General features: G+C 45.1%; 1 protein-coding gene across 1 annotated transcript in view; it reads right to left on the reverse strand.

Annotated features, from left to right (window-relative positions):
• Positions 1-20,874, reverse strand: part of LOC119252178 (patr class I histocompatibility antigen, A-126 alpha chain-like) — a 354,426-nt gene that overhangs the window by 250,974 nt on the left and 82,578 nt on the right. The gene's annotated exons all lie outside the window — the stretch shown is intronic.

Genomic DNA, 20,874 nt, shown 5'->3' on the forward strand with positions numbered 1-20,874 from the left:
GATCCCAGGCTGCAGGGGCAGCGCTGAGCCCCAGCCGTTAGACCCCGCATGAAGCCGCAGCAGGAACTTCGGTAACGCTCAGGCAAGCAAACAAGAGGAGGCAGACTTGTTTAGAGAAAGAAAAAGCTTATTGAGAAAAGGAAGAGAAATAAAGTGGGAGTCCCAGGCCATGGAACCAGGCCAGGGAGGGGCAAGGAAGCCCAAGTGGGTCATGCCTAGGGAACATAGACCTTCTTTCCCTGATTACTCTAAAGCCCCACCAGGCTCTTTGTGATTGGTTAGTTCTCTGTCTCACTCACTGCCTGAATGTCTCTGTGCCCAGAAATGAGTGTCTGCGTCCCAGCCCTTATCTTTTTTCTTTATCGTCCTTGTCCAGGAATGTCCTGTTGCCCTCAGTCCTGGGGTGATTGATGATGCCCTTTGGAATCTGTTGCCTTGTTATAGAGCAACCCCGATATTAAACGGGTTCCTGGCTGTGGGTCCTCACCCGCGCACTTTAAAGGGACTTATAAATACTCTACTACAGACACACGCAAAAGGGTTAATAAAAGGTTTATTTACAAGAGAAAAAGAAATAAGGAAAATATACAACTCAGGGAGAAAATAGGGAAATAAAGTCTTTAATGCGTCCTACCCGATCCGACGACCTGGAAACCCAAAGTCACTCTCAGAGTTGGCCGGACGCTGCGAGCTGGTGGAGAGCCAAAAATGGAGCGCCCCCCAAAGCCCACGTGTCTGCCTTTTGTATCCACCTGGCTGCTTAACCCCACCCTCAGGTCCCAGCCACCTTCCCTTTGGTGGTGATGGGATTTGGAGTTCCCAGTGTCTTTGGCTTTGACCTGGGGTGGGGGTGGAGTCCACAAAGCCTATATGGAATTTGCTTTGGGACATCCTTTTCCCCCTAACAGCCTTATCTCTGGAGGCTTTCTTAACCCTCCTGAAGTCCCTGCACTGTCCTTGAGGCTGCCTAATTATCCCTAACTTGCCCTAGGACTCAGAAACATGGCTGCTCATAACATGGCTGCATTTCCTTGCTCATGGGACCATTATGTTCCATTCCATCTATTTTAAGTAATACTGCACAGGAAAGGATGTCCTGAGCAAACTCCATACAGGCTTTGTGGACTCCACCCCCACTCCATCAAGACACTGGGAACTACAAATCCCATGATCACCAAAGGACCTGAGGGCAGAGTTAAGCAGCCATGTTCTCTTTTTGAGTATTTAACTGTCCATGTGGCCAGGGGTCACTCTCTTGGCCACATGTATTTTGCCAGCTTAGCACGTCATTGGGAGTACACGTCAGTGGAATGGGTAGGATGCATTTACGACCTATCTCCCTCTTTTTCTCCCTGAGTTATTCATTTCCCCTTCCCTTGTAAATAAACCTTTTATCAAACTTTTGTGAGTGCCTGCAGTTTAGCATTAATAAGTCCCCTTTAAGCGCATGGGTGAGGACCCACAGTCAGGCAACCAATTTATATTGGGGTTGCTGTGTAACAATACCACCTATTGGACACATATATTAAACCCACCTGTGTTTAATTTACTCCCATGTTGAAGGTCTGAGAGAGGTAAAGGCACCTATTCTGCATTCATTTATTTACTGGAGGAAATTGGCTTCCTCCTTCGGGTCCACTAAGAAATTGCGGTACTAAATGTAACCAGGAAGATTATCAGGGTGGATGCCATTTCCTTGTTCATGATTGGTTTTTCCTCACAGAAGATCTGCCCATGTGTGCTCTTGCTACCCACAGCTCTGGTCATTATTTTATTTTATTTTTTTTTTAGATTTTTTTTTTTTTTTAATAGAGGCATGTTTTATTTATTTATTTATTTGTTTGTTTTGTTTATACATGCACTGGGTACAGTCAGAAGCGCGGGAGGGTGAGAGAATTCACCAGAGCCAGAGCGGGGAGCAGAGCAGGCAGAAGGACCGAAGTACACTGCTGAGGGGAGCAGCGGGCGGCAGGAGAAGTCTGCGCGCCATGTGGGACCCTCCTCTGGTGGCCGGGGAGCAGCCGGGGATTGAACCGGCGTGGCAGAGGCCGCGGGCAGCTTCGCAACCCAGCGCTCTACCGCTGCGCCACCGGGGAGGCCCTCTGGTCATTATTGCATCCCTTTTCAACCTCAGTGGTATATGAATCACATTTATCTAGGTACAAATGGCAAAAATCGCAGTAAAATAATGAAACATCAAATTTTCGCTCAAACACCAGGAGTAGGTGGTACAACAATATTGGGGGAAAACTTGCCTAAACCTAATGTCCCCATCTGTTCTGGGTACCACTTGGAGAAGGCCTAGACCTAAATTGGGTCATCTGTAGATCAACTAATCTTAAAATAAATTCTTTGTTTTCTAACTGGTCCCTAGAAATTGGGAACCTTGAAATGTAATGTCCAGGAAACTAACACAACCTGGAACTGGGCCCTTCCATTTAATTCTTATGGCTATCCTGGACACTGGGATCCCGGTTTAGCTGGGACCTCATTAAGAATCAGACATCACTCTCAAATGTCTCCCTTAAAATATCATTTTTGGTGCATTGCCTTAACCTTTCCCTCCCCCCCAGTGATCCATTATGGATCTTATTAAGGCTAGAACCTTGTATGGATCAGTAATGACACTATAGTTCAAGTCATAATCTATACTTCTAGACCCTATATTTTTATTATGACCTCCAGAACACTTAACATGATGGTGACCACTTATTCTGCTGCTAGCCAGAAAAAGGTTAAAGGTTTTAACGCCACCTTTCATGCCAATGTCACATGGTTAACCCCTTGCATCACTCACCACAACATCACTAGCCTTAACATTGCTCATGTGCTCTTTCTAAAACAAAGAGCTGAGGTCTGACTGCCAGGTAATCTTACCCATGAGTGGATTAAGAATCTTCTCTTGAACAAATTACCAATGCTTTAGAACATACTCTTTTCGGTGTCCTCATAGCTGCTGTTATTGCTGCCACTGCTATGGCCGGCTGCTGCTACTGCCATAGTGGCCCTACCTCACTCCCTTCACACTGCACAGCAAATGAATCGATATTTTCAGAATGTTACTTCCGAACTCCTGACTCAAACCACCACTGATCAGGAAATCTTACAGTGACTAGATACCCTCAAGGCTGCAGTGTCCTGGCTTGGAGAACATCAACAAGCCCTCGGGACACTCAGCAGACTGAGTTGTGATACTAGTACCACTCAATGAGCATTACTGCTGTTCCTTTACCACCACCTCCTCTTGGGAAGACGTCCAATGGTGACTTCATGGTGCCTTCCACGATCATCTGGGACGCGATAGTCTAGATCTCAGAAATAAACTTCAGCAACAAATGGCAAGAGGCAAAAAATGCCACCTTCAGCCATCTAAATGATCTAGCCCACTGGCTAAACCCAACAAATTGGTTTTCAGGTCTCATTATCAGAATATGGGTTATGGCCAGACTGGGTATATTATGTATTTCGTGTTTTTTTTTCAGTGCTAAAGGCCCACTGTCCCTTGCTCCGGGCGACCCCGGACAAGCTGAGGCCAGGCTGACCTTTCTACAAACATCACAATATCAACCCCTTTCTGTGCCTCCTGCTGACTCCTCTTCTGATTCTGAATCCCCATAAAACAAAAGGAGAGGAAATATGGGAGCTTGGATTATTCTTTGCCTTGACTTATTTGTGCCTCTCAGAGCATGAACAGGGAGAGTTTGAGATAAGGAACCTCTCAGGGCAAAAGTCCTGAGAGTCCTGTTTCAGCAAGTGCTGAAAACCTCAATAGATGTTGTGCTTAGAGTAGCAAACCACTGACTCTCTCCCTGATTTCTCAGCCTTGGATGGGCCAAACGGTTACGAGTCCCCCACACACTTGTGCATTCCCCATTTGCCTGCTGCTTCTTTGGTCTTTTTTTTTAAATGTTCTGTTTGATTCTAATAAAAATGAGACTGCTCTGTGAGCTGGGCTGCACCTTCGTGGTGTGGTCCCTCTAGGCTTCTCATTGTTCTGCACATGGACTCTAAGTAATCCTTTTTCATCCCGCCGCCACATGTCATAATGAGACGTGCATTCCCTGCTCAGTCTGTGGTATTTGATGAATATTTTCAGCACACAGAAATATTGAAATAACAGTGCAGAGCACACCACCTAGATACCAGCATTAGTGTTTGCCACATTTGTTTTATCGCTTATCTTTCTTTATCCACGGATCTGTCTCTCTGTTCATCCATCTTATTTTTCTGATGCATTTCAAAGTTACTTGCACATGTCAGCACCTTTCATTTCTCAACACTTGAGAATTCCAATTAACAACTAGAGTTAAAATTGGGTCAAGATTTTTCTTTGAGATAAAACTTTATTTGGAGAAATGTGCAAATCTTAAGTATACTATTAGAGGAGTTTTGACCCTTGTCCAAGAACATTGTTCTTTTCTTCTCTTGGAAACAATGAACATCTAAATAATTCAATGATGTGTCTCACTTAGCAATACAATTTATCCACCCTCCCTCCTTTTGAGTAACTACCACAGTCCAATCTGAAGCCTTCCTGGCCCCTCCATTCTCAGCACGTTCCTGTGACCACACTCTCCTTGGAACAGAGCCCAGGCCTGATTCACCTTCATAGTTATTTATTTTATTATATTTTTGGGATAACCTTGATTTTTCGACCATATTTTGGGGGGAGGTAATAGGTGCAAAACTCCAAAATATATGTTATAGCCCTGTGTAAATATGGTATGTCAATATATGATATGTTATTCATCTTTTTCTAACTCTCCCTTTTCCTTTCATCCACAAGACTATTAGTCAATCATAAGCAGCAGCTTAGCTGTTTTCATACCTTCACAGCCATATATTACCATTTATATCTATGGTAAATATTCTAATTATCAGTTTTATTAGAAAAAGTTGTATTTACAGGCCATGTCTGAAGCATAATTTCATTAGAGCAATAGATGATCATTTCTTTTAGAAAAACAAATGTCTGAAGTTAGACGAAAGACAAGGAAATAGGGCACCCCTGGTGGCCCAGGGGTTAAAGTCTCAGTGCTATCAAGCTATCACCAGCCACTGCAGCAGGAATTCCATCTCCAATGAGGGAGCTGACCCACAAGGCACAGCAGACCTCTCCTGTCAGGCCCACTGCTCCCCTCAGCAGTGCATTTCAGTAGATCGGCCTGTTCTGTTCCCCCACTCTGTATCTGGTGAATCTTGTCACCCCCCACCCACAACCTCTGGTTTACACCCCAGTTCTTGTATGCATAAATAAATAAAAATAAATCTTTAATAAAAAAGAAATTCAAGGAAATAATGATTTCACTTTATAATTAACCTGTTTGCAGTCACCCAAATCACACCAATTCCTTTATATGAGCACTACTTTAACATTATATAGCAAGTTATTAACAGAAAACACACAAGCCAGAAACCTTATAGCCTTAAACTTCAAATCAACCAACAACTCTTCTTAACTTTTTGAAAACATAAAACTAAAAATCATTTCATACAACAGCATGCACACCACATACCTTTGTAAAGAGGTGGGAGAGTCAAACTATTTCCCAGATTTTACTTGAAATGACCATCAAAAGTGTTCTGACTGCCTCCAGCTTGTTTTTGGGCAATTTGGCTCCTTGAGCCTAAGCAGAGGACTATATTAAAATGCATAAATGATCCCCACTGACACTGTGGTGCAAATGGGGGTCTGGGTCTTTGGGCCGCAAAGGAAAAAAAACCCTCCCCTCCACCCGTGAACACTGAGTGAGCCTGAGCGGTCCTTGTCATGTCATTTCCTGTGCAGGTGGTTTTCATTTCCTCCAAAGCCTGTGCTAAGTTAGGGCCTGTGGCTTGACCTTACTGCAGCTTCTAGAAAAGCAAGCGAGTTTACTTTATCTCCAAATTCATTCTCTCAGGCTTGAGGAGATGCTCCCTGCTTTCCTGAGCCTCCCGGTCCAGGACCCCACAGCTGTTCACACTGGACAGGGTGGTCTCTGTCCACGTCCCTGACTCGTGGTCATGGTTTTTCTTCAATAATCTGTGACTCTTAAATCTGTCCCAAGCCTTGAGATCCACCCACCTTTCCCCACACCCCACTGGGGACATAACCCTGGAAACTACCCAGGTCCCAGCTGGCCCCAGAGTCTGCCCTCACAGATTTTCTGTCCCCTGGATCCCCTCCTTGGTTTCCCTGCTCCTCCATTCAGCCACCACAGATATTGTCCTGGAAGCTGGGAAAGGCTCCTCCTCCATGTCCTGGTGTCTCACCAGCCCCTGAGACCCGCCCTCCAGGCAGCTGCCTGACTGTGTGTCAGACTCCTGGAAAGGAGTAGGGGCAGGACGAGAGACTGCTGGGCACAGGTAAGGGTGACTGAGCCACGGGATCTCTCCCCTTCCAATTGTGGGTGCAGGTCACCCTCCCCTCACAATTCCGAGACCCAAAAGGGGTACCTTTTGGCTACTGGTCAGAGATGACAAAAAAGGGGGTGCTTTTCCTGTCTTCTCTTCCAGGTGGGTAATGAGGCCTCCACTGTCTGCTCATCCCTGGACTGTGTCCTCAGATCTTCTTTTCAACTCCTGCCCAGCCTGCTCATAAAGTAGAGAACAGAGAACTCCTGGCCGAAGTTGGGAGTATAAATTTCAATTCTTATGCCACAACCGAGGCAGGAGGTAAAATGCTGGAGACTAAAGAGAGACTCACAGCAGCTGACGGGGAAGCTGCCTTTGTTCTCATGAGACCAAGTGAAACACAAGGACTTTGGGAAACTAATGTAAATCTTCTGTTTCAGTTTAAATCCAAAAAACAATTATTTCTTCTAAATGCAAACTTAAAACACATGTTTTCTTATTAAATAAATTTATCAGGACCCCAAAATTACCAGGACCCTGTGGGCCAGTTAAAACCAATTAGGGTGTCCCATACATTTTGGAAAGTTTTGTCCTCATTGTCGTTTAACTCAAAGTATTTTTTAATTTCTTCTTTGATTTTCTCTTTAATCCATGGTCTTCCCATAGTGTGGGTTTCAGTCTCCATGAAATGGGAGTTTCCTTGCTTTCTTTTCATGTTTTATTTCTGGTTTGATGCCTTTATGATCAGAGAAGATAGTTGGAATGATTTTGATCTTAATGTATCTGTTGATGTTTGTCTTATGGCCCAATATGTGATCAATTCTAGAGAATGATCTGTGTGCACTTGAGAAAAATGTACTCGGATATTTTTTGGGGTGCAGTGTTCTGTTAAGCCCATGAGGTCTAGCTCTTTATTTAGGGCTCTAGTGTCCTTGCTCATGTTTTGTCTCATTGATGTGTCCACTGGTGAGAGTGGGGTGTTGAAGTCTCTTGCTATATGCATTTTCTCTAAAGTCTGTTTTCAGAGCTGATAGTAATTGTCTTATATATGTTGGTGCTCCTTCATTTGGTGAGTAAACCTGCACCCCTATGTTTATTGCTACACTATTTACAATAGGTAAGATGTGGAAACAACCCAAATGCCCAAAACAGATGACTGGATCAAGAAGATGTGGTACACAGAAAAGCTAATTCAACTCATCAATCAGTTCAGTAAAGTGGCAGGATACAAAATCAACATGCAAAAGTCAGTAGCCTTCCTATACACAAACAATAAATCTGAAGAAGAAGAAATCAAAAAAACCATCCCTTTTGTTATTGAAACAAAAAAAATCAAATATTTGGGAATAAATCTAACAAAAGAGGTAAAGGACCTATACAAAGAAAACTATAAAACACTGTTAAAAGAAATAGAAGAAGACACAAAGAAATGGAGAGGCATCCCCTGCTCGTGGATTGGAAGAATAAACATTATTAAAATGGCCATCCTTCCAAAAGCAATATACAGATTCAATGCTATTCCAATCAAAATTTCAATGTCATTCTTCAAAGAAATAGAACAATTATTGATGAAATTCATATGGAATCACAAAAAACCCCGAATAGCCAAAGCTCTCCTGAAAAAAAAAGAAGGGAATGGAGGCATTACACTCCCAGACTTCAAACTATACTACAAAGCCATAATCATCAAAACTGCATGGTATTGGAACAAGAACAGACATACAGACCAATGGAATCGAATAGAAAATCCAGAAATAAACCCACATATTTATGGTCAACTAATCTTTGACAAAGGAGCAAAGACTATGCATTGGAGCAAAGAAAGTTTGTTCAATAAATGGTGCTGGGAAAACTGGGTCGCTACATGCAAAAGAATGAAGCTTGACCACTACCTCACACCATACACAAAAATCAACTCAAAATGGATTAAAGAACTAGACATAAGACCTGAAACCATATAATATATAGAAGGAAATATAGGCGAAACACTACGTGATTTGCACATCAAAGACATCTTTACAGACACATCACCCAAAGCAGTGATAGTGAAGGCAAAGATAAACAGCTGGGACTACATCAAATTAAAGAGCTTCTGCACAGCAAAAGAGACAATAACAAAAACAAAGAGAAACCCCACCAACTGGGAGAACATTTTTGCACCCAACACTAATGATAAAGGACTGATCACAAAAATCTGCAAAGAGCTGATGAGACTCAACAACAACAAAGAAAATAATCCAGTCAAAAAATGGGCAGAAGAGCTAAAAAGAAACTTCTCTGAAGAGGAAATGCAAATGGCCAACAGGCATATGAAAAAATGTTCAACATCACTTGCAATCAGGGAAATGCAAATCAAAACTACCATGAGATACCATCTTACACCAGTGAGAATGGCACATATTAAAAAAACTAGCAACAACAAATGCTGGCGAGGGTGTGGAGAAAAAGGAACTCTTCTGCACTGTTGGTGGGAGTGCAAACTGGTCCAACCACTGTGGAGAGCTGTGTGGAGATTTCTGGACCTACTAAACATAGAGCTTCCATATGATCCAGCATTTCCACTCCTAGGCATTTACCCAAAGGACACAGAAACATCAATTCCAAAGAGCACCTGCACCCCTATGTTTATAGCAGCACTGTTTACAATAGCTAAGCTTTGGAAACAACACAAATGCCCAAAAATAGATGACTGGATCAAGAAGATGTGGTACATATATACCATGGAATATTACTCAGCATTCAAAAAAGATAAACACATGCAATTTGCAGCAACATGGATGGCGCTGGAAGGGATCATGCTCAGCGAAATAAGCCAAAAAGAAAAAGAAAAATACCGGATGGTCTCACTCATAGCAGGAATCTAGAAAACTTAAATAAGGGACCAGGAAAATGAATAACTATAAGAAAGTGAAAATCAAAATCAACAAAAAACTATGAACCAGAGACACTTTTAGGGGGGCGGGGCGGGAGGGGAGGGATTGGGGTCAGAATGGGGGGGCTGCAATTGTATGGGGAATATAACAACAAAATTTATAGAAAAAAAATAAATAAATCTTAAAAAAAAACTATTAAAAAAAAAAAGAAGATGTGGTACATATACACAATGGAATTCTATTCAGCAATCAAAAAAGATAAACTCGTGCCATTCATACATCTTACCTATTATAAATAGGACCTGCTGCTTTTCCTCCCTATTAACTTTTTTTTTTATGGGAGGTCTTACTTGCAGCGTTTCCTCACTGCCATGTTGATCTGGAATCTCCCTTCTTTTTTTTCAGGAGACCTTTGGCTATTCAGGGTTTTTGGTGGCTCCAAGTGAATTTCATCAATATTTGTTCTATTTCTTTGAAGAATGTCATTGAAATTTTTATTGGAATAGCATTGAATCTGTAAATTGCTTTTGGTAGGATGGCCATTTTGATAACGTTAATTCTTCTAATACATGAGCAGGGGATGTCTTTTGGTTTCATTGATCTTTTGGATTTTTTTTTTTTAGTTACTATTTCATTTATTTCTTCTTTGATTTTTACTATTTCCTTCCTTCTACTGGTTTTACTGTTTTTTTTGTGGTTGTTTTTCTAGTTCTTTGAGATGTGAGATTAGGTTGTTTCATTGAGTTCTTTCTTGTTTCTTAATGTGAGCCTCTATTGCTATATATTTTCCTCTTATTACTGCTTTTGCTGCATCCTATACATTTAGGAAATTGGTGTCCTCCTTGTCATTCAATTCAAAGTATTTTTTAATTTCTTCTTTGATCTCCTCATTAGTCCAGTGGTCTTCCAGTAGGGTGGGTTTCAATCTCCATGAGGTAGGGGGGTTCCTTGCCTTCTTCTTATGGTTTATTTCTAGTTTGATGCCTTCATGGTCAGAGAATGATTGGTTGGTATGATTTAAATCTTGGTGTATCTGTTGATGTTTGTCTTTTGTCCCAGAATGTGCTCTATCCTAGAGAATGATCCGTGCGTGCTTGAGAAAAATGTGTACTCAGATTTTTTTGGGTCTAGTGTTCTATGGATGTCTGTTAAGCCCATGTGGTCTAGATCCTTATTTAGGGTTTTAGTGTCTTTACTTATTTTTTGTCTCGTTGAGCTATCCTTTGTTGATAGCGTTGTGTTGAAGTCTCCTACCACATATGTTTTTCTCTGATGTCTGTTTTCAGAGATGATAATAGTTGTCTGAGATATTTTGGTGCTCCTTCATTCGGTGAGTAGATGTTAATGAGTGTTATGTCTTCTTGATGTATTGTCCCCTTGATCATAATGTAGTGACCATCTAAACCTTCCTCACCCTATAAAAGGACATCTTCCCCCCACAATGGGTGCAACTTCTCTGACTCCCGCAGGGGTCAGTGAACCTCACCCAGGAGTGCAATAAATTTCCTGCTTGTGAGAAACTAGCTTGGCTTTCCTTTTCTTTACGGCAGCAATCCTTTCAAATACCAAAACTTCTCTTTATGAAATTATACTCCAAAATACAAATCCACTTCTCATTACTTAAACTTAATTATAAAAATTTGTTAAATATCAGGTTCTCAAAGTGACATGAGACTAGACTGGGGTCTGGGAAGCACAGACCCCCTCAGGAACCACTGACTGTGCACAGCCACCACGACAATGCAGGGCGGGCCCTCTGGCCTCACTGTAGTTTGGAGGCAGCACCTACAGACTGAGGATGCTCCTGTATTATCTAAGTCACCAGAAATATAGTCAGATTTGAAATGAGTCTTTGAAGTGGTTAACTTACATCTAAAACAGTCTCTGAATTTGTCCTCATCCTTCCCAAACTATGAAATCACAGGTGTCTCATCAATCTGACTGATGCTTGTGGGCTCTGACAGTGAGAAGCCCCATTACTCATGGGTTATGTGCCTCTTAAATAGGGATCCCTCCACCTTCGGGGAGTACAGGCATTTAAGAAGTGACTGCATAATCACACGGGTCAGGATCTAATTGAATATTGTAGCTCCAGGAAAGCACCCAGTAGTTTTTTTATGACAAGGGCAGACGGGTGAGGAATGTGGAGCCCTTAGTGGCTTTCTCAGGCTTTTACTGATCTTTCTATACCATTTGTAGGGAGGTGACCAGGTGCGGGGCAGGCAGGGGAGCCCAAGGGCCAGGAGTTTGGCAGGCGTCCCAGCATCTGGTGTATCTTCACTCAGTCTGGGCTCTCTGGTGTTCTCTTGTGATCTCTCTGCTGGTCTCCTCTGCATGGTCCTCTGTGACGCCGTCCTCATAGGCTCAGTCTCAGCTGAGGTGCGCCCACCTGCGGATGCCCACACCACACTCCAGAGGTCTGTCATGGATGCTAATGACAGGAGGGCAGAAAAAATCTGATCACTGCCATTCACCCTACAATCCACCTCCTCAGGGTTTTTGCTGTACAATCTACACAATCGTTTCCCTCGGCGAATATGAACACTGCAGCCATGACCCACAAAAGTAAACAATGCAACTGATGATAGCAATGCACCAAAATACAACAGAATGCAACTAATCCCAGGGAGGGCACTATCCTAGGGGTAAAAAGACAAGATTATTTTTGCAGCAGATGATCCACCAATTCTGCTGCCAAAGGCACTGCTTATGCAAGAGGGAACCACTCTTTACTCAAGGCATCTGCCGTCACACTCCAGGAGCCATCAGGCTTCCTGGACTTCTTTGGTTGTGGTCTCAGCCACAAACCACACACCACATCCACCCCCAAGTTGCACTCATTCTGAGACTGGTGACACTATACTCTTTTGGAGGTAATTGCACAATCTCCAGGGATACTCACTGCTGTCACTCCAACACTCGGCTTTCATAGCCAACAGTGTGACATGCAGACCCCTGCAGTCAGGCCAACCCTCCAGACACGCACTTGAGTCAAGGACCCATGGATACAAGCTCCACATGTGGCCTCACTCAGGTCCCCTCCACAAGCCACATTCCCCGCCCATCCCCCAAGGACGGGTCCTCTGCTCCTCACCCTTATTCAAAACAAACAGGGCATCATCCACAGGTGATTTTAAGAGGCTCCCCTGCCTTCTTTTGTGTCCTTTCAGCTACTAAACAACCATTCAGGGCTTCACAATATTAGCACCAGCTTTTGCCTTGTCTGTGTCAGCTTTTTGATCCACCTCCTCTGCCCAGCTGTTGAGAACCTCACTACGGCTGCTTTGGGTCACCTGGGCCCACTGGCCATGCCTTGGATTTTCATCTCCTGGGATGTAAACATAATCCCATAAACATAACATCCACCTGCCAGTGTACCCCAGCCTTCTGGCAGGATTGTTATTCCAGGATTTTTATTCCAGGATTTTCCTCATGTCAGCACAGGGCAAGCTCCGGAAGATGAATCGTAGTCCTCTTTCTTCTCCAATGAGTCTGCTGCCTCAGGGATCGTGGGCTGGTCCTTGCGGGCCATCTCCTTCTCCACTCAAGGTCTCATCCTGCAGTTCCCGGACCTTGTCCACCTCCTGTGCTCCTGCAGTGTCCTTAGCTCTTCCTGCAGTTTCTGCACTTGGTCACTTCCTGTGCTGCCACTGTGCATCCAGCATTGTCACAGCCTCATGGTCTGCATCCCTCAGTCCCTCCTGAGGTCTTCAGAGGCCTGCATACCCATCTGCATCCAATCATCCTGCCGACTACACCATTGTAGTGCCAGCAAAGCATGGAGCAGGTTTTCTAGTCCTAGAGTCCTAGAGCCCTCGGTGGCTTTTTCAGGGTTTTAATGATCTTTCTACACCATTTATAGTGAGGTGAACAAGTGCATGGCAGGCAGGGGAGTCTAGGGGCCAGGAGGCTGGCAGGCCTCCCAGCCCCTGGTGAATTTTTACTCTTTCTGGGATCTCTGGTGTTCTCTTTTGGTCTTTTCACTTGTCTCTACTGCATCTGCTGCCAAGGACAGGGATCCTCTGCTGCCCCCATCCTCTGCCTCTGCCAGTATGCTCCCTGTTTGGCTCAGGTGCACCCACTCACACATGCCCATATCACACTCCAGGTGCCACCATCAGGCACGTGTGTAAGACCACAGGGATGGATCATGGATGCTAATGGCAGGAGGATGGAACAACCTGATCACTCCCATTTACCCAAAAAAACCAACATCATGCCAAAGATAAAGATGTGAGTTCTTATACCATAGGGGTCTCTGTGAGTCAAAATCTGATAGAGGGAAAGTGCAAAAAAAAAAACCTCCACGTGCAGTAGAAATGGCACTTGCACTTGAGGGCCGGGCCAGGGCCTCTCAATTGCAGGAAGAGACAGTGGCCTAAGGTGTGTTTGTCTCTCTTTGCTCAAACCATATTTGCTCTCAGCCTGAAGACAAATGTGCCACCTGATAATGCCGCTGAGTCATGACGGGACAGCTCAGTGGTTCCGTCCTGACAAATCCAAGGAGCAAGGCAGCCCCCCTGACCTGATGGGAACCTGCCCACAGCCCGTGTTGTTGAGACAGTGCAGGCAGGTGAGCAGGGTTGGTCCCAGAGCACACACTGACCCTGACAGAGCTCAGACTCAGGCCTCGTGAGGCACCTGCTGATGGACGGGCCGTTGGTCTCTCCACATTGGATTTTAAAGGACACATTATAAATTGAGCCCCTTTATAAAGAAGGTTAAATGGGGCCTCCCTGTTGGCACAAGAGGTTAAGCCTAAGTACTATGAAGCAGTCATCAGCCACTGCAGCACAAATCTTATCCCCGGCCAGGACGCTAACCCACATGGCACAGCAGACCTCTCATGACTTACCGGCTGCTCCCCTCAGCAGTGTATTTCATTAGATCTGCCTGTTGTGCTCCCCACTCTGTCTCTGGTGCATCCTCTCACCCCCCACACCTCTGGCCTACACCCCAGCTCTCATATGCATAAATAAATAAATCTTTTTAAAAAAGTTTCAATGAACTAAAATAAAACTTAATCTTTATGGTAAAACTTTCATGCCATGAAAATGGATTTCATGACCAGCCCCAGAATGACAGGATCAAGTTTTACATTTTAATAAGATCCTTCTTATGTGCTTTCCTCTAGATTTTCAGAAGTTCTTTCTAGGACAATGATTCTCTAAAGTGGGATCCCCAGAGAGCTGGAGCTCATCTCAGAGAGAAGATTCTCAAGCTCGGTCCAGAGGTGTTGCATCTGGTTGGGGAGGCCCAGGAATCTGCATTTTGACAATCATCGTAAATTTTCTGAAACCTCGGTTTCAGAACCACTTTAGATGATGGGGTGCTGCAGGGGGCATTGTTGCCCCAGCCAGATAGCATACTGACAAGCAGCTAAGAGAAAAGGCCTCACACCGTGGGGCTGAAGATCTGGCATCCCTTTGCTTTTTGTTCTTGGTCATAGAGAGAGAAAAATTTATCAGAAAGTATATTAGGCAATGAATTATATGTATCAGCATACTGTAAGTAAATAGCACAAAAAATTGTTTGTTTAGAAATTAGTTGTTGGGCAGTTTGGCCCACTTGACAATGGGGATGGTTTGTTGAACATGCCTGACAAGCATTACGATACAATAATTATAGTAGGTCCTTCTTTTGCCTTCTCTTGAAGTTTCTTGGGAAAGTGTTTAAATGAAGCTATTTGAGTTAAGGAGTTTCTAGGTAGAAAAAGTTCTGATAGTGGAGTAGCAGCCGGCCCCTAGTGTGAAGGCCATGAGAATAGGAAAAGTCTTTTCTTGCTTAGGCTTTAGCTGATAGGGATGTACTGGCGGCTATCCACTGTCTTAGGTTACTGTTTAGCTGAAACAATGAGTTCTAGTGTAAGGCTTAGTTTTTTATTACCCTTGAAGGTTGCCTTCTTACTGAGAGCACGTAGTGGCCAAAAGCCCATGGAAAAAGAGATGCACTGATTGTTTCTGCTTTGTTCCTATGCACATGATAATGTCATCTCACTGCTTGCAAAAAATGTATAAATAAAGTACCTGCTGAGCCTCTCGGCAGAAGATACTAGCACCTCACCAAGTGTCGCTGTCTCCTCATTTTACCTCATCCCCTTCCCCTCAGCCCTTTCGTTTTCGCCGACGCCGTCTCATCCTTTCAGGAACCCCTGACATGACATTTTGCCGAGGCTGGTCCCCAGCAAGTGGGGGATCTAGGTGAGGTCTGTGGTTGGAAATGAACGATGATTAGGACCTGGAGCACCTGCCATGGATCCTACTATCATCAGTGGGCAGATCCAGTGTCCCCGGATAACACAGAACTTCCATCCTCGTAATCCACACAGATGTGGTGCAGGAAGGATGATATACCTGTTCCTACACTGATCCAATGTGGGACGAACATGACAGGAGCCCTGAGCTGGTAGTTAATTAACTCTGAGCAAGTTCTCATGAGTGGCCATGGGAAAGCCATGTCCTTGCCAGGATCACAGGGTCAGCTGTGCCCTGGTCCACAGAGGCCAAGGAATGGGGCTGTTTTCCCTGTGAAAGATCCTGAAAAGCAAAAATGATGGCCTGTTCTTCCTGTTCTAGTGATGGTCGCCTGTCCTTTTTTGAAATCCAAGGTCACCTCTGTCGTTGGGGATTTTCATACAGGATCAGTTTGGTTTCTGGGATGTGAGAGCCCAGACCTGTCCCCTGGTGACCCTCACACCCAGATGCCCTCCTCCTACAGAGGGAAAGTGGGCCCTTTATTGTCAATGACTTTGCAGCCACTGAAGCTGCAGTGTCCTCTTATGACAGTGTCACTACAGCAGTGTGTCCCTGGCAGGGCAGGGAGGGACCCTTATACCCAGCACTAGGGCTGGTGTCCTATCTCTGGGGATGAACACAGGCCCTGGCAGAGAGACTATCACAGTGACATGTCCCATTCTCGGAGAGCAGGCGCTCCAGGTGCACAGTGTCCTGGGCCAGGACCGCTTCCTGCCACAGAGAGACTGAGGGTCAGGGTCACGGATGAAAAGAAGGCCCCAGATACTGACCCAGGGTAGACGCAGGGCAGATTGAGGGAGTGACCTGTGGCTCAGTTTTATCCAGCGGAACTGGAGATGTCCTTATTATTAATGACTATTATAGAAACAGCTTGAATTTAGTATCACCTTACAGTATACAAAGAGCACTTTCACTGTTCATGGTGACTCTGGAAGCAAAGGCAGATGAGTTGCTTCTTCACAGGAGAGAAATGAGTCTCAGAAGAAAGGAGTCTGCACCCCATTGACACCATAGAGGCCACGGCAGTGTGTCCAGTTCCTTCTATTCTGCTCCCTCTGGTGGAAGAGCAGCTCTAATGGGGCCCTGGAGGTGACCTTACCCCCGTGTCTGCAGCGCCCATGTGGGGAGAGGGGTCTCTGAGCATCTCTGCCCTTAATGTCCATCCTCACTATCTGTGGCTGCAGAAGCCAGAGGGTCTGCCTGATGGTGACACTCCACCTGCAGTTCACAAATCCTGCTTGTCCTTTGGCCTCTCTCTGGGTTGACGGCCATGACTGCTGTTTACTAAAAGGAAATCTTCACTTATTTAAAAAATTAAGTCATTTCCTTCACCAAAGATTATGAAACTTTCCCATGATGCTTTTCAAGCCATTTGTTTCCCATCACAGGCCTTCAAGCTTTGGTCTGTCATGGTTTCATTCACAAATATTTAATAACTGTCTATAGATTAGGATCATCTGTGTTGACTGTGGACCCTCACTAGGTCTCTCACACGTGTGCTTCACAGGCCTCACCCTGGAGAGCTTCCTCCTGTACCTGTGCTGCATCCACAGGGTGTCTGTCCTGAAATCCTCCCCACGCTATAACAACAGTGTTTATGTCACTTCACCACCCAGGACACCACCAACTCCAAAAGTTAGTGTCCTTTTGATTTGAACCTTCCTGCCTGATTTTCCCTCTGTACTAATAATGTCAGACTGACCTGTTCATTATCTGAAGCTATGTTGAGACAAAGCCACAATGTAGACTAAAGATCCGGGGAGTTACTGATAAATGTTCTCAAGGCCACACACCTGACTTATGCACCCTAGATAACTGCTCAGGAGTCTCCCGCTTCTGTTCCCCCTGCTTGCTTCAGGTGTAAATGTGCCCCTGCTTGGGCAATAAATACTCTGTTACCTGATTGCCTGGGACTCAGACTTTGGAGAAAGATCTCCTCTGGGGTTGCCCTTGTAAGCAAAGATCTTCCCTCCTCCTCTCTGAGTGCTGCCTGGCTCCCTACCAGAATTCTGTCATAACAATAACCTTTTAGTGAGAAGGTTTGAAATGTTTGCAGAGAAAACAGATACCTTCTGCTACTTAAATGAATATTCTTAAATGAATATTGTCATCAGTCTGTAAAACTTATAGTCAAATACTGTAAATTACCTTCAACCCAGGAAAAGGAATATTCTCGTTATAGATAAATGGCTTCCTGTGGCCTAAATGTTTGTCTCCATTTGGTCCTATGTTTTCTATGAGGGAAGAGCAGGGGGAGGTGAGTGTCCAGCTCCTCTCCAGGACCCTCAGCTTCTGTCCTTCCTCAGGCATCAGGTGATGAGCAGGGATGGGGAGTCAGGGTCCCGGCTGTGTCCAGGTTCTGCCATCACTGGCCTGACGGTCTTTTCATTGATCCCCCTCATGGGTATAGTGAGAATGACCGTGAAGATCCTTCCAGCTCAAGTCTTCACATGTCCCGCAGCCCTGACTGTCTGGAGCGTCCCCTCCCTTATTTAGTGTCACTTTCAGGGCTGAGCAGAGAAGGAAGATGCCAGGTGTCAGCACACGCCCTGCAGGGACAGTCACCACTTCCAGCCTCAGGTCATGTGGCTGCAGGAAAATGCCCACTGGCCGAGTCTGCCCAGAGGGGAGACAGCCCAGTCAGGGTGCCCCTCTGGGGGGCTGATGAGGATCATACCGCAGGCTCAGGGAGAAGCCACCATGACTCACTGTCCCTCCAGTAGCTGGATGTGGATCCAGAGTCTCACCAAGGTCATTCTATAAGCCCCTCTCCCCCTCCCTTTAGGCTGTGTGCACAGGGCAGCTCTGCATGGCTAGAGGCATGTCTTATTTATTTATTTGTGTTTATACATGCACTGGGTACAGTCAGAAGCGCGGGAGGGCGAGAGAATTCACCAGAGCCAGAGCGGGGAGCAGAGCAGGCAGAAGGACCGAAGTACACTGCTGAGGGAGCAGCGGGCGGCAGGAGAGGTCTGCACACCATGTGGGACCCTCCTCCGGTGGCCGGGGAGCAGCCGGGGATCGAACCGCGCCACAGAGGCAGCTTCGCAACCCAGCGCTCAACCGCTGCGCCACCGGGGAGGCCCCTCTGCATGGTATTTTCACCAGTCCTGGGAGCAGGACACAGACCCCATCACCAGGAATTAGATCCTGGGTCCCTGGGGTGTGGGTATTGGGTTCTGCCTGGCCCCCACAAAATATTCACACAGAGGTGCTGGCAGCCCTGCCTTTTCCACTACTCTGTGACCTTATGAAGGTCCCCCTGGGAGGGAGAGAACAGTGGGCTAAACATGGGGGTCCCCTACCTGCATGTCCCTCCTACCCAGGCCTGGGGGAGCCAGTGCTATTCTGGGTCTGTCTGGCCCACGTGTTTCCTGGGCTCTGGGCTGTGGGGTTGGAGAGGCAGCCCTTGGGGGTGGGGGCACAGACTATGAGACCCCAGGGGGTGCCAGGGCTGGGGGGCTTCTGGCTCAGCAGACTCCAGGCAGTGGGAGGGGAACATAGAGTGTTTCCTTGAGCATCATTTTCTTTATCAAGGATAGAAGGTGCCTGATGGATTATTGTTGGGAAGATGTGAAATTATGTCTCAACAGGCCTGACCCACAGAAGGTGATACAGTGACAGTCTCTTTTCCTGCCCCTCCAGAGAAGCATCCCTGTGCCTTTTTTTATAATTAATCTTTTTTATTAATTTGTTTTTTTATTTATATCTTTTACACCATTGTGTATTGCCCATAAAATTCCCACCAGCAATTCCCCTGTGAGCCATTACCATAGTCCCCTGTGCTCCTCTCTCCCCTGTTTTGATCCCTTTTCCCTGCCCTCCCTGGCAGAATGTCTCTGATATATGGTTGCCTAATTTTGTTGTTTTCTTAAATTATTATTGTTTTTTTGCCTGATCCCTTATTTGGTTCCCCTATATTCCTCCTGTAAGTGAAACCATCTGATATTTTTCTTTTTCCTTCTGACTTATTTCCTGAGCATAATCCCTTCCAGCTCCATCCATGTTACTGCAATTGGCATGATTTATCTTTTTGATTGCTGAATAGTATTCCATTATGTATATGTACCACATCTCCTTGATCCAGTCATCTGTTTTGGAGCATTTGGGTTTTTTCCATAGCTTACCTATTGTAAATAGTGCTGCAATATACATAAGGGTGCAGGTATCCTTTTGGATTAATGTTTTAGTGTCCTTTGGGTAGATTCCTAGGAGTGGAATTGCTGGGTCATATGGTAGCTCCATTTTTAGTAGGCAGAAGAGCTCCCACACAGCTTTCCATAGTGGTTGGACCAGTTTGCATTCTCATGAGCAGTGGAGGACAGTTCCTTTTCCCCACATCCTCACCAACATTTGTTTCCATTTTTTTTAAAGATTTATTTATTTATACAAGAAGCGGGGTACAGTCTAGATATGCAGGAGGGTGAGAGGATTCACCAGAGACAGAGTGGGGAACAGAACAGGCAGTCTGACGAAATACACTGCTGAGGGGAGCAGCAGGCGAGACAGGAGAGGTCTACTTCGCCATGTGGTATTCTCGCTGGCCGGCCGGGATCGAACCCACGCAGCAGAGGCTGCGGACAGCTACACGGCGGCACTCAACTGCCTGCGCCACCAGGGAGGCCCCTGTTTTCATTTTTTAATTATGTACCATTCTTACTAGTGTAAGATGGTATCTCATTGTGGTTTGATTTTGCATTTCCCTGATTATAAGTGATGTTGAATGTTTTTTCATATACTTATTGGCTGTTTGCATTTCCTCTTTGGAGAAGTGTCTCTTAAGTTCTTCTGCCCATTTTTTGACTGGATTGTTTACTTTGTTTTTGTTGCGTTCTGTGTGTTCTTTGTAGATCTTTGTAACCAGTTCCTTATCTGTTGTACTGTGTGCAAAATTTTCTCCCAATCAGTAGATGTCTGTTTTGGTGAGTGTCTCTTTTCTCTTAACAAGTTTGTTTGTTTAACCAGTTTGTCTTCCTGTATTCTAAGGAAAAGAAAGAACATTCCTCAGATGATAATTGGAAATTAAACACCAAAGGGTTAACAAAGTAGAGTGACTTTTACCAGTCCCCCCAGATCTCCATATGCCTCCATCAAGAAGACATGCCTACCCTTCCTGTCTCCCCTTTGCAGACCCTTGCCCACCTCCCCTGTTTTTTACTCCTTTTCATAAATACCCCTGCCCTCTGCCAAAGAGCAGGACAGTGGTATTTCAGACATGAGTCTTCTGCCCACCTCAGTTTATACACAAATTAAACTACTTTCCTTCTCCTCAAACTCTGTTTCCTTTTGTTGGCTGAGGTTAAGAGGCAAGTTTTTGGCATCAAAGTTGTCCAGTAAATTACAACACTCTTCCTTGGGCACATGAAGAAGTAGTTTGTTCAGTAGATTTATAATCTCCATAAAAATTGAATTTT

This window comes from Talpa occidentalis, unplaced genomic scaffold (assembly GCF_014898055.3).
Source record: "Talpa occidentalis isolate TD23 unplaced genomic scaffold, MPIMG_talOcc4v2.1 talOcc4.2, whole genome shotgun sequence".
Classification (NCBI taxonomy): domain Eukaryota; kingdom Metazoa; phylum Chordata; class Mammalia; order Eulipotyphla; family Talpidae; genus Talpa; species Talpa occidentalis.